This window comes from Cervus canadensis, chromosome 6 (assembly GCF_019320065.1).
Source record: "Cervus canadensis isolate Bull #8, Minnesota chromosome 6, ASM1932006v1, whole genome shotgun sequence".
NCBI classification, from domain to species: domain Eukaryota; kingdom Metazoa; phylum Chordata; class Mammalia; order Artiodactyla; family Cervidae; genus Cervus; species Cervus canadensis.
In genome coordinates this window covers 75,614,516-75,629,481 of record NC_057391.1, presented here as the reverse complement: position 1 = coordinate 75,629,481, position 14,966 = coordinate 75,614,516, and the positions used below count along the sequence as shown (strand labels likewise).

Genomic DNA, 14,966 nt, shown 5'->3' with positions numbered 1-14,966 from the left:
GGCAGGTTTACCAGGAAGACTGAACCAGCCTGACACAGCCAGCGCCAGAGCTGGCCTGGTACTGGGTGATGTCCCTCACCAGCAGCCACTTCCTGCCCTTCATCACCAGAGCCCAGTGTGAGGAGGAGGGAGGTGAGAGTGGAGGGATGATTGGAAGAGGTGAGCTGTTTTGCTCGGAAGGAAGGCTTTTTTTTTTTTATTGAAACATAATTGCTTTACAGAATTTTGTTGATTTCTGTCAAACCTCAACATGAATCATCCATAGGTATCTATATACCCCCTCCCTTTTGAGCCTCCCTCCCATCTCCCTCCCATCCCACCCCTCTAGATTGATATAGAGCCCCTGTCTGAGTTTCCTGAGACATACAGCAAATTCCCATTGGCTGCCTATTTTACACATGGTAATGTAAGTTTCCATGTTACTCTTTCCATACATCTCGCCCTCTCCTCCCCTCTCCCCATGTCCGTAAGTCTATTCTCTATTTCTGTTTCTCCATTGCTGCCCTGTAAATAAATCCTTCAGTACCATTTTTCTAGATTCCGTGTATATGTGTTAGAATATGATATTTTTCTCTCTTTCTGACTCACTTCACTCTGTGTAATAGGCTCTAGGTTCATCCACCTGATCAGAACTGACTCAAATGCATTCCTTTTTATGGCTGAGTAATATTCCATTGTGTATATGCACCACAGCGTCTTTATCCATTCATCTGTCATTGGGCATCTAGGTTGCTTCCATGTTCTAGCTACTGTAAATAGTGCTGCAATGAACAATGGGATACATGTGTCTTTTTCAATTTTGGTTTCCTTGGGGTATATGCTTAGGAGTGGGATTGCTGGGTCATATGGTGGTTTTAGTCCTAGTTTTTTTAAGGAATCTCCATACCGTCTTCCATAGTGGCTATATCAGTTTACATTCCCACCAACAGTGCAAGAGTGCTCCCTTTTCTCCACACCCTCTCCAGCATTTATTGTTTGTAGACTTTTTGATGATGGTCATTCTGACTGGTGTGAGGTGATACCTCATTGTGGTTTTGATTTGCATTTCTCTGATAATGAGCGGTGTTGAGCATCTTTTCATGTGTATGTTAGCCATCTGTATGTCTTCTTTGGAGAAATGTCTGTTTAGGTCTCTTTCCCACTTTTGGATTGGGTTGTTTGTTTTTCTGGCATTAAGTTGTACGAGCTGTTTGTATGTTTTGGAAATTAATCCTCTGTCAGTTGATTCATTTGCTATTATTTTCTCCCATTCTGAGGGGTGTCTTTTCACCTTGCTTATCGTTTCCTTTGCTGTGCAAAATCTTTTAAGTTTAATCAGGTCCCACTTGTTTACTTTTGTTTTTATTTCCATTACTCTAGGAGGTGGGTCATAGAGGATCTTGCTTTGATTTATGTCATCGAGTGTTTTGCCTATGTTTTCCTCTAAGAGTTTTATGGTTTCTGGTCTTACATTTAGGTCTTTAATCCATTTTTAGTTTATCTTTGTGTATGGTGTTCTAATTTCATTCTTTTACACAAAGCTCTTCAGTTTTCCCAGCACCGTTTATTGAAGAGGCTGTCTTTGCCCCACTGTATATTCTTGCCTCCTTTGTCAAAAATAAGGTCCCCATAGGTGCATGGGTTTATTTCTGAGCTTTCTATCTTGTTCCATTGGTCTATATTTCTGGTTTTGTGCCAGTACCATACTGTCTTGATGACTGCAGCTTTGTAGTATAATCTGAATTCAGGAAGGTTGATTCCTTCCAGCTCCATTCTTTCTTCTCAAGACTGCTTTGATTATTCAGGGTCTTTTGTGTTTCCATATGAATTATGAAATTTTTTTGTTCTAGTTCTGTGAAAAATGCCATTGGTAATTTGATAGGGATCACATTGTATCTGTAGATTGCATTTGGCAGTATAGTCATTTTCACAATATTGACTCTTCCTACCCAGGAACATGGAATATCTCTCCATCTGTCTATGTTATCTTTGATTTCTTTCATTAGTGTCTTATAATTTTCTGTGTACAGTTCTTTTGTCTCCTTAGGAAAGTTTATTCCTAGACATTTAATTCTTTTTGTTGCAGTGGTGAATGAGATTGATTCCTTAATTTCTCTTTCTGATTTTTCATTGTTAGTACATAGAAATGCAAGTGATTTCTGTGTATCGATTTTGTATCCTGCAACTTTGCTAAATTCACTGATTAGCTCCAATAATTTTCCGATACTGTCTTTAGGGTTCTCTGTGTACACTATCATGTCCTCTGTAAACAGTGAGAGCTTTGCTTCTTCTTTTCTGATCTGGATTCCTTTTATTTCTTTTTCTTCTCTGATTGCTGTAGCTAGGACTTCCAGAACTATGTTGAATAATAGTGGTGAAAGTGAACACCCTTGTCCTGTTCCTGATCTTCGGGGAAATGCTTTCAGGTTTTCAACATTGAGGTTAATGTTTGCTCTAGGCTTACCATATATGGTCTTTACTATGCTGAGGTAGGTTCCTTCTATGCTGATTTTCTGAAGAGTTTTAATAATAAATGGATGCTGAATTTTTTCAAAGGCTTTTTCTGCTCTATTGAGATTATCATATGGTTTTTATCTTTCAATCTGTTAATGTGGTGTATCACATTGATTGGTTTGCATATATTGAAGAATCCTTGAATTCCTGGAATGAACCCAACTTGATCATGGTGTATGAGCTTTTTGATGTGTTGCTGAATTCTGTTTGCTAAAATTTTGTTGAGGATTTTTGCCTCTATGTTCATCAGTGATATTGGCCTGTAGTTTTCTTTTTTTGTGTTGTCTTTGTCTGGTTTTGGTATCAGGGTGATGGTGGCCTCATAGAATGAGTTTGGAAGTGCTCCTTTCTCTGCAATTTTTTGAAAATTATGGAAGGATAGGCATTAGCCCATCTCTAAATGTTTGATAGAGTTCTCCTGTGAAGTTATCTGGTCCTGGGCTTTTGTTTTTTGGGAGATTTTGGATCACAGCTTCAATTTTAGTGCTTGGGTTGTTCATAATTTCTATTTCCACCTGGTTCAGTCTTGGAAGACTGAACTTTTCTAAGAATCTGTCCATCCTTGCAGGTTATCTATTTTATTGCTATATATTTGTTCATAATAGTATCTTATAATCCTTTGTATTTCTGCATTGTCTGTTGTAATCTCTCCTTTTTCATTTCTAATTTTGTTCATTTTATTCTTCTCTCTTTTTTTCTTGATGAGTCTGGCTAAAGGTTTGTCAATTTTGTTTATCTTCTCAAAGAAACAGCTTTCAGTTTTACTAATCTTTACTATTGTTTCTTTCACTTTTTTTTCATTTATTTCCACTCGGATCTTTATGATTTCTTTCCGTCTACTAATTTTGGGGTTTTTTTGTTCTTTTTCCAGTTGTTTTAGGTGTAAAGTCAGGTCTATTCAATGTTTTTCTTGTTTCTTGAGGAAGGATTGTACTGCTGTAAACTTCCCTCTTAGAACTGCTTTTGCTGCATCCCATAGGCTTTGAGCTGTCATGTTTTCACTGTCATTTGTTTCTATAAATTTTTTTATTTCCCTGTTGATTTCTTCAGTAACCTGTTTGTTATTTAGAAACATGTTGTTTAATCTCCATGTATTTGTGTTTCTTACAGTTTTTTTCTTGTAATTGATTTCTAGTCTCACAGCATTGTGGTCAGAGAAGATGCTAGATATGATTTCAATTTTCTTAAATTTACTGAGGTTTGATTTGTGACCCAAGATGTGGTCTATCCTGGAGAATATTCCATGTGCACTTGAGAAGAAGGTGTATTCTTCTGCATTTGGATGGACTGTCCTAAGGATATCAATGAGATCCATCTCATCTAATGTATCATTTAAGACTTGTGCTTCCTTATTATTTTCTGTTTTGATGATCTGTCCATTGGTGTGAGTGGGGTGTTAAAGTCTCTTACTATTATTGTGTTACTGTCCATTTCTCCTTTTATGTCTATTAATGTTTGTCTTATGTATTGAGGTGCTCCTATGTTGGGTCATAGATATTTACAATTGTTATGTCTTCCTCTTGGATTGATCCCTTGATCAATAGTAGTGTCCTTCCTTATCTCTTGTAATATTCTTTATTTTAAGGTCTATTTTGTCTGGTATGAGGATTGCTACTCCAACTTTCTTTTGCTTCCCATTTGCATGGGATATATTTTTCCATCCTCTCACTTTCAGTCTATATGTGTCTTGAGGTCTGAAGTGGGCTTCATGTAGACAGCATATATAAATAGGTTTTGCTTTTGTATTCATTCAACTAGTCTGTGTCTTTGTTGGAGCATTTAATCCATTTACATTTAAAGTAATTATTGATATATATGTTCCTATTGCCATTTTCTTAATTGTTTGGGGTTGATTTTGTAGATCTTTTTTCTTCTCTTGTATTTCTTGACTATATAAGTCCCTTTAACATTTGTTGTAAAGCTGGTTTGGTGGTACTGAATTATCTTAACTTTTGTTTGTCTGAAAGGTTTTTATTTCTCCACCAATTTTGAATGAGATCCTTGCCAGGTACAGTAATCTTTGTTGTAGATTTTTCCCTGTCAGTACTTTAAATATATCCTGTCATTCCCTTCTGGCCTGCAGAGCTTCTGCTGAAAGATCAGCTGTTTAAGCCTATGGGGTTTCCCTTGTATATCACTTGTTTCCCCATTGCTGCTTTTAATATTCTTTCTTTGTGTTTAGTCTTTGTTAGTTTGATTAGTATGTGTCTTGGTGTGGTTCTCCTTGGGTTTATCTTGTATGGAACTCTTTGTGCCTCTTGGATTTGATTGACTATTTCCTTTTCTTTGTGGGGAAATTTTCAAGTATAATCTCTTCAAAAATTTTCTCATACCCTTTCTTTTTCTCTTCCTCTTCTGGGACCCCTGTAAATTGAATGTTGGTGCATTTGGTGTTGCCCCAGAGGTCTCTGAGACTATCCTCAGTTCTTTTCATTCTTTTTACTTTATTCTACTCTTCAAAAGGTTTTTCCACCATTTTATCTTCCAGCTCACTGATTCGTTCTGCTTCAGATATTCTGCTATTCATTCCTTCTAGAGTATTTTTAATTTCAGCTATTGTATTGTTTCTATGTTTATTCTTTAATTCTTCTAGGTCTTTGTTAATTGATTCTTGCACTTTCTCCATTTTTGTTTTCAAGGTTTTTGATCATCTTTACTGTCATTACTCTGAATTCTTTTTCAGGTAGTTTGCCTATTTCCTCTTCACTTATTTGGACTTTTGTGTTTCAATTTGTTCCTTCATTTGTGTAATATTTCTCTGCCTTTTCATTATTTTTTTTATCTTATTGTGTTTGAGCTCTCCTTTTCCCAGGCTTCAAGGTTGAATTCCTTCTTCCTTTTGGTTTCTGCCCTCCTAAGGTTGGTCCAGTGGTTTGTGTAAGCTTCACATAGGGTGAGATTTGTGCTGAGTTTGTGTTTGTTTGTTTTTCCTCTGATGGGCAAGGCTGAGTGAAGCGGTAACCCTGCTTGCTGATGATTGGTTTGTATTTTTGTTTAGTTTGTTGTTTAGATGAGGCATCCTGCACAGGGCGCTACTGGTGGCTGGGTGATGCTGGGTCTTGTATTCAGGTGGTTTCCTCTGTGTGAGTTCTCACTGTCTGATGCTCCCCGGGGTGAGTTCTCTGTTGGTCTGGGGTCTTGCAGTCAGCGCTCCCACTCCAAAGGCTCAGGGCTTGATCTCTGGTTAGGAATGAAGATTCCACAAGTGGTTTGTTATGGCATTAAGTAAGATTAAAACAAATATCCAAAAACCAAAGATGAAACCAAAGATGAACCCCAGACAAATGACAGTTACAAAATCAGGCAAATAATAATTAAAATAATGGAATATACACATATACATATGCACCTATGAGCAAAGTCAAAACAGTCAAACAAAAATAAAGTACAGTAGATTGACCCAGAAAACAAAGGAAATCAAAAATTATATTTACCAGTTAAGAACAAAACTAACTAAAGCACAAACTGGAGAAAAAAACTAAAGCAAGGTGCCAATTGGGGAATAAAGCAGTGAATATAAAGGTAACAAATATGTTGAGAGAAAAGGAAAGAAAAAATACATATGCAAAGTTAAATAGAGGTAGATAAAGAAGATTTATATACATTAAATATTAACTGCAAGAGGAAAAGAACAGTAGGAAAGACAAAGGAGTAAAGGTAGAAAAGATAATAATAGTTTTAAAAAATTAAAATTAAAAAAAGGAAAATTCCACAGAGCTGCAAAAGCCCAACGTAGAGGCAGAGGTTTAAAACAACAATAAAAAATGTGGCTGAGAGAAAAAAAAAAAAGCTCAAAAGCTTAATTAGATTTCATAGTGCCAATAAAATTGACAACTTCAACAGAGTGGGGGAATAAAAAAGAAAAAAATATCCAAAAGAATCTACAGAACAAGTCAAAACATAAGAGTAATAAATGTTTTTCTTGAGTCACTACTGTCAGAGTCCTTTCCCTCGCTGGGAGTCACAGTCCACCTCACCTCCCGAGGATGCCCTCCAACCCTGTGCTGGTCTCTGGACCTGCTGTGGGGGCAGCTCAGATTCTAATCTGGTCCTACTCCTGTGTGTTCTTGCCTCCAATGTCCACAGCCATCAGAACTAGTGCATTTTCTTTTGTGGGAGCTCTCAATGACCTTTTATATTTTCCATAGACACGGAGTGCCTAGTTGATCGTGTGGATTTAATCTGCAGCTTGTACAGTTGGTTGGAAGGTTTTGTGTCTTCTTCCTTAGCCACACTGCCCCTGGGTTTCAATTGTGGTTTGGTTTTTTTTTTTCAATTGTGGTTTTATTTGCACCTCTGCATGTGGGTCGTCCACTGGGGCTTGCTCCTGAGGCTGCCCTGGAGGACTTGGGTTTGCCCCCGTGAGGGCCAGGTGTGGAGGTGGTGCAGCTGCTTGGGTTGCAGGGGTTCTGGCAGCACCAGGTACTCAGGGGAGTTGGCGGCTCGGGCAGCAGGAAATATAGGGCTCTAGAAGGGTATGGCAACCAGTATTGGCCAATACACTCCAGTTTCCTTGCCTGGAGAACCCCCCACCGTGACAGAGGAGCCTGAGAGACCACAGTCTACAGGGTCGCAGAGTCAGACGCTGCTGAAGCGACCCTTCATGCGTAGATGCAAGACAATTTTTGCCTGTGGCAGCTCTGCCCCAGTGAGAGTTGAGCATAAAGGTGGCTCAGTTGCTTGGCTTGCGGGGACTCTGGTGGCGCCTAGTGTGCAGGGACACGAACTGCCTTGGTGGCAGGAGTTATGGCTCTATCAGAGTCTTTTTTCGAGCCCCTTGTAGCTGGTGTTCAGAAGGCCTCTTTGGCCAGCCTTTCTCCATGGCTCCGCCCATTCAGGCACTTAGAGGGCTCCCTCGCCTGGGGCTTTCTCTGTTGTTCTGCACATCAGGCACATAGAGGGGCCCCCTGGCTGGGGTCCTACTCTGTAGTTCAGTGCATCAGCTGTTTGATGGGCCAGCCTCTCTATCGTTCAGCTGCAGATGCTGGTGGTGTGGGGAGAGGCTATGGTGGTGGCTCCACCCCCAACACGTGACTCGGCAGTATCGCCTTGCTTCCATGGCTGCCCAACTTTTCTCCACAGACATTTCCCACCACCATCTCCTCCCGTACATCCCCTAGATCCGTCTCTCCGCAGTCAACAGTAGTCCTTGCCCTGGGATTGCTCCACAATTCCTAAACTCCAGCTCCCAGCCACTGCACCTTCCAGCGGACCAGCATCCCTGTCTGGGGTATGTATGTCTGCGGCAAGGACTGTCCGATTCTCATTCCACTTAGGCTGCCACAGATCAACTGTTTTCCTCTCAGCCTTAAATGTTTCTCTTCTAACTCGGACAATTGCCCCGATGTGGGGATTGGACCCCCTGCTTCAGTTCCTCCACCCTCTGAGGCCAGGTCCAGTCCTACTAACACTCCTGTTTTCCCCCTAGTTCCTTCATCCTACCAAGTTTTGTGTGGTTCTATGTGTGCTTTTCTACTTGTCAGATACTCCTGTCCGCTCTCAGTTGGTGTTCTGCATGTACCTCTGTGTCTGAAGGTGTATTCCTGATGCATCTGTGGAGAGAGATGTACTCCATGTCCACCTACTCCTCTGCTATCTTGTTCTCCAGCCTGTGAAGGAAGACTTTTGAAGTAAAGACAGTGAAGGGGACCTCTCTGGTGGTCCAGAGGTTAAGACTCGGCGCTTTGACTGCCATGGCCCTGGGTTTAGTCTCTGGTTGGGGATCTAAGATTCCACAAGCTGCGTGGTGTGGCCTAAAATAAAATAAAGAAAAAAAGAAAAAGAAATAATAATAAAGAAAAATAAAATAAAATAAAGACAGTGAGCAGAAGCCTGAGTGAAGGAGGTGGGCCATGCGGATCCGGGAAAGGTGTGGAGGTTCTGCCAACAGAAGGAATTCGGCATGTCTGAGGCATAATGAGGAGGCCAGGATGGCTCCAGCGGAGGGAAGCAGAGTGTGGTAGACCATGGGGGTGGAGAGATAGGCAGGAGTGATGGGGACTTAGGCCTCACAAAAGTGAGCTGGGAAGGAGATGGAGGTGCAAGGGCAGACCAATATACCCTAGGGATTTTGCTGTAGAAGGGAATAGAGAAACAGGATGATAAACTAGCCCACTGGACCTGCAGGGAGAAGGAGAACTGGAACGGTCACTGATGACCTTGCCGAGAGGTTTCAGAGCAGCAGAGGTGACAGATTGGGGACTGCTGTGTCAGGCAGGAGGCTGGCACGTCTTCCCTGAGACTGGAAAGAAAGAGGGAGGAAAGGGTAAACACGTAGATAACCTGAAGGAAGTGGAGGGTTTCTGCCAGCATTCTTTCTCTGTGGCCTATGCTTTACCATCACTGTTTTCAGAAGCCTGACTTTAGCAACCAAAGAGGACGATGTTACCTGAACAGCAGAGCCAAGATGGCAGCAGGTTGAGGAAGGTCCTGAAAGAAAGGGTGAGCTCTAGTTACAGCCCCTCTTTCTAAGGCTGAATCTGTCTAGGTGGGTCTGGTCAGAAAAGCCTGTCTGACCAGGACAGCAAGTGCAAGACAGCCTATCTACAGCTTCAGGACCCAGGACTTCACTCCTGGATGTCGCATTAATTTAGGAATCCTCCAGTCCTGACTGGGGAGCTGGTGATTCAGAGGGGCTAATGGACCCTCAGCGGGAAAGAATCCTTCCTTCCATTTCATTGTTTCCAAAGCCACACCTGTGAAATAATGAGGGTGACCTTCGCACCCAGAAAAAGGATGTACCAATTAAGAAGCCTCGAGCCAATGAAATGGTGATGCTGTGCTACTTCAAAGTGTGGTCCCTGAACCAGCAGCATCAGCATCACCTGGGATTTTGATAAAAATACAGAATCTCAAACCTATGGAATCAGTCTTACTTGAACAAAATTCCCAACTGATTCTGATGTGCTAATCTAACCACTAATTTTGAGAACCACTAACTTAAGCCAAGAAGATATTTATTTGGAGAGTTAAATCTAGGGTATATTCAACAGGCTCCCTGATATAATTGAGGACTAACCATTATTAGAGTTGTTTTTATTTTTTTTTCAAAATTCTGATGCTTACTGCCTCATGGTTATAAAATGGCTGCCACAGCTCCTAGAATCTTATGCACCAACATGACAACATTCAAAGACAGGGAACGGGGTGCAGGGCCAAGGTGATAAGAGCTTGTTTTGTGAACTCTCTCCTTTTGTCAAACAGGGGAAAACCTTTCCCAGATCCCTGCAAGAGATGTCCCCTTGGTTCTTATTGGGCAAAAATGTGTCACCCTTTCCTGCTAGGGAGTCTGGGATGTTTTGGCTTTTTCATTGTCCACAGTAGGAAGCAGAAAATAGAGGAGGCTGGAAAGGGCTACAGAGCAACCAGTCATTAGCATTGCCATAAAAGGCAAACATGAAACCTAAGTGTACATATGGCAAAGTTAACACATTAAATAATTAAGTAATTAGTTAAGTAATTATTTAATGAGAGAAAACAAGGAAGATCAGGGTCTCCCATTAATTTTCTGTCTTTAATTTATCTGATCAATTAATAAATCATTTTTTTTCTGTTTAATTGATTTGCTTCATGTTTGTCCAGATCAAAAATGAAAAGGTTTTCTTTAAAATATAAGTTCCTTTGAAGACAGAAATTCCCATCTGAATGTAAACTTTGTGTACTATTCCTAGCTCACTGTCATTACATTCTGTAAAAATAGAGGTGAAGAGACCAAAAATAAGGTAGTCAACCACATTTATTAAGGCTCTTCAACATATAAATGTGTTGTCCACAGCAGTTGTATATAAAAACTCTTAGAATTTAACATACCCTTTAACACAGAAATTCCACTTCTGGGAATTAGTCCTAAGGAAATAATCAAGGATGCATCACAAAAACAGCCATTAACAAGCCGCCTATAAAAACAGGGGACAATCTAAATCTCCAATGACAGGGTGCTGGTTGATGATACAGCTATACAATGAGATACTAAATAGCTATAAAAAAACAACAACAACAGCATTGAGTAGTATTGGATGTCATGGGAAAATGTTCACAATATATTATGAAGTAAAAAAAAGCAGTTTATAAGGCAGTAAGTATGTAACATAACCACATTTTAGTTTTTTAAAATATAATTATATTGAAAAAAAACAAAACACCGCAAGGACACACTACAAAATATTACCTTTCTGGATGACCCGATTATGTGAGGTTTGATATTTCTTTTGACTCCTCTATAGTAAATATGTTTTACTTTGCTGTGAGAAAAAAAGAGGGTTTGTGGTGCTAGATTAAGATCTAGGCTTCCCTTTCTCACCTTTTCTCCCTACCTCCCTACCCTCAGGCTAAGCAAGAAATTCCACCCCCCACCCCCAACTCAGAATGCTGTGGAGGCTTCTGGGGATCCCTCCCACTTGGCCAAGTTTCTGTTTTGGTGGAAACTCTTAATGTTTCCATTGTCTGATTTGAGAGTGTTCAAATTATTCATCTTAATTAAGTAGGACTAGGTGTTGTTTTGACGGAGACTCTCACCCAGCAGATTTTCTTTACCACTTGTTTGTTTTAGAAGCCAAGAATGAACAGGGTTGAGAAGGAGGGCAGATGGCCCACCAGGCACTATCTACATCTGAAAGGCAGCCTTTCTGAGGCTCGAAGAAAGGACAGGATGGCCCCTGGCTGGTGCTTCCCACACTGCCAGTTACTTAAAAGTCTTGAAACACTCCCCCCCCACCCCCCCACCCCCGCCCCCCGGCAAGGACTGTTTCTTTGCAGAAATAGCTTCCTGGGTTCCAAAGTGAGTCAAGTAATACTCCTTATCTAAGTAGTCTAGAGGTGGTTTCATGAGTGGACATTTATCCTCTCAACTCAGAATGTATGTTCCTACTCTGTGCCACTTGATTCTGTGGAGTGATGGAACCAGTCTAGAGAGGTGACCACCAGCAACCTGTCAGAGGTGTTGACATCTGAGCTGAGACTTGAAGGGCTTCCAGCCATGAGCAAATTTGGAGGGACAGGCTTCCAGACAGAGAAAATAACAAGGGCAAGGACTTGTGTGGGAATGAGCTTGGCCATTTCTAAGCAACAAGGGCATCCTGGGAGGTCTTTTCCTGAGATAAATGCCTACAGTGGGGTGATGGAACCAAAAGTTAGACACTTTTATGACTCTTGATATATATATATATATATATCTGGATTGTTTCCAGAATGAATGTAATTAAGATTTTGTGTCCTATTGTTGACAGCAGTTATCCTTGGACAGTAGGATTCAGAGGTTGACAGGATGAGAAAAGAGACTTAAAAGTTTCCATCTTCAAAAGAAAAAAAGTTTCCATCTTCTGAGTGATTTGAATTTTGAGCCAAGCGTATGTCATTTTTATAGCTTGAAGCGACCTGTTGTTTTAGAACACTGGACATAAGCAGGGTGGTAGATACAGTGTTTTATTATTCTAAATATCATATATATGTATTTAAGCTCCATTATATGTATGAAGTATTTCATACTAAAAACCTGATTTTTATAAAATGTATTAATTTATACACTGCCAGCTAGCTCTAAATGTGATAGTTTCACCACTGTTGCACAAATATCAACCATTCTTCCTCTTTAATATTTTTGCCTCTTTGTTTGAGTTCAGGCTCTGGCCTGCTCTGATGTTTGACAAGTCACTTCATCCTCTGTAAGTTTCAGTTTTTTGTCCAATGAGAAGAAAGATCCGACTAAGTTCTCAATTCCCTAACAGAATTGTTCAGGAAGTTAAATGAAATAGTACATGGAAAGGCACTTAGCAAATTTTTAAATGTAATAGACTAGTGAATTCCCTGGTGGTCCAGTGGTTAAGACTTCATGGTTTCACTGCTGAGGGCCTGTGTTTGATCTCTGGTCAGGGAACCAAGATCTCACAAGCTGGGATACTCGTCCAGAAAACAAAACAAAAATGCGATGGATTAGAACAAAGGAATGAGAACTAAAAGAATTTCCATCTGAAATGAATTCCCTCTTCATCCACATCTCAACAAGCTAGTGGCTTCTCAAGACAGATTTCCTAGACTCTCTCATTCACCCTGCTCTGCCTGTTATCTATATTTTATCTCAAATGTTGCTCGCTTTGGCAGCACGTATACTAAAACTGGAATAACACAGAGAAGATTAGCATGGCCCCTGCACAAGGATGACGTGCAAGTTTGTCAAGTGTTCCATGATTTTTATAGGCATCAAGAGGGAAGTGGGGCCCTATATGTGAGACAGCAAAAGAGACACAGATATAAAGAACAGTCTTTTGGACTCTGTGGGAGAAGGCAAGGGTGGGATGATTTAACAGAATAGCATTGAAACATGTATATTATCATATGTGAAACAGATCGCCAGTCCAGGTTCGATGCATGAGACAGGGTGCTCAGGACTGGTGCACTGGGATGACCCTGAGGGATGGGATGGGGAGGGAGGTGGGAGGGGGTTCAGGATGCGGAACACATGTACCCACATGGCTGAGTCATGTCAATGTATGGCAAAAACCACTACAAAATTGTAAAGTAATTAGCCTCCAATTTTTATTTTTCCAATTTAAATAAATAAATTAAATTTAAAAAAAAAAGAGGGAAGAGGGGAGTGGGAGGAATTGGGCGATTGGGGTCGACATACATATACAGTTGATGCTATTTAGAAGATAGATGATTAATGAGAACGTACTATGTAGCATAGGGCACTCTACTCAATGCTCTGCGGTGACCTAAATGGGAAGGGAGTCCAAAACAGGGGACGTGCATACATACAGCTGATTCACCTTCTATGCAGCAGAGGCTAACACAACATTCTAAAGCAACTATACTCCAATAAAAATTAAAGAGTTAATTCTCTCTCAAATGTTCCTAAACCTAAGTCTATACAGTGTGACACATTGTTTTGCGTGCATTAATGATGACATTTCCCAGAAGAGGGTCCAGTGAAGGTATGGTGTTCTGAGAGTCGCATTTTAGAGGAGAGGAGATAATGTGGGTGGAAAGGAGAGGTCTTTCCAGACTGAAGTTACAGAGAATAGGATGGGTTGGGAAGAGAGCTTCAAATGAGGTTTTATATAAATTAAGTTCTAGTCTGAGTTTTTCAATGACTAGCTCTGAGCATGTCCAGTCTCTTTCTGGTTTCAGTATCTTGAGAGGTGGGGATACCAAATTTTCCCTTTTTGTTTGGTTATGTTGTTTTAAGGATTTGGTGAACCAACATACTTTAAGAAGCCTTGAAAACCGGGGAGGCTTTGTACAAATACAAGGACCTATAACTGCTATTTAATGATGGCCTTTGGGCATCCCTTGTGGCTCAGCTGGTAAAGAATCTGCCCGAAATGCAGGAGACCTGGGTTCAATCCCTGAGTTGGGAAGAAGATCCCTGAGTTGGGAGAAGGGAAAGGCTTTCCCACTCCAGTATTCTGGCCTGGAAAATTCCGTGGACTATACAGTCCATGGGGTCATAAAGAGTTGGAGTCGACAGTGATTTTCACTTTCACTTTTGTCCCTAGCAGGTTACGCAAGGATGCTCACACAGGCCTGCTTGCTAAATAACTGAGCCTGGAGGGAAGGAGTCCTCTTACTGGCCCCAAGTGTCATGGACAGAGTTTGAACTTTGATTCCAGGCAGAGCTCACTTTATACCTTAGTTCTGCCAGCTACTACTTTGTGCTCAGTTGCTCAGTCATGTCCAACTCTTTGTGACCCTTTTGACTGTAGCCACCAAGCTCTTCTGTTCATAGGATTTCCCAGGCAAGAATACTGGAGTGGGTTGCCATTTCCTCCTCCAGGGGATCTTCCTGACCCAGGGATCAAACCCTCATCTCCTGTGTCTTCTGCACTGCAGGCAAATTCTTCATCCGTTGAGACATCAGGGCAGCCCCACTACTTCCTGCTAGGTATTAAACGTCCCTGTGGTCAGTATCGCCTACGCTCACCAATATTGTGTGCTCCTGCCCTTCCTGGCACATGGAAGACTCAGTAGGTGGGTGGGGACATAGTACTAATCTGGCAAATGAAAGGATAGCAGAAGTGAACTTCTGGGCTGAAGGAGAAACTCATGCACAATCTTCCAGTCTCTCTCTTCCCCTGACGTGGCAATTGCAGTGGAGGCCTTGAGTTGACATGAGTTGACATCAGTTGACAAAGATCAAAGTAGTCGGCATTTTGGAGTAACTGCATGGAAGGCTTCTGTGAGGGGCAAATGCACTCTAATTGCATAGAACCACTGAGATTCTTAGGTCTGTTTGTTCCTACAGCACAACCTCGCCTCTCCTGACTGACACAACATGAGTCTCAGTTTCCCCTCCCGTTTCACATGGCTGTGGAGAAGATTTAATGAAAGAACTTATGTCAAGTTGTTAGCTCAAAGTTGGCTCCTGGAAGGGACTCTCTAAATGTTCGATTCTTGCCCACCCCTAGCAAGATAGTTATTCTTGGCAAAACCACACAAGGCTACCTGACTAGACCTTCCCATGGACCTCTGAATGTCCG

At 41.2% G+C, this 14,966-nt stretch overlaps 1 non-coding gene across 1 annotated transcript; it reads left to right on the top strand.

Annotated features, from left to right (window-relative positions):
- The first annotated feature begins 12,572 nt into the window (after positions 1-12,572).
- LOC122444408 lies at positions 12,573-12,679 on the top strand. Its single transcript, XR_006270251.1, has one exon. It is a non-coding gene; the product is annotated as a U6 spliceosomal RNA (small nuclear RNA).
- The last annotated feature ends 2,287 nt before the right edge of the window (positions 12,680-14,966 follow it).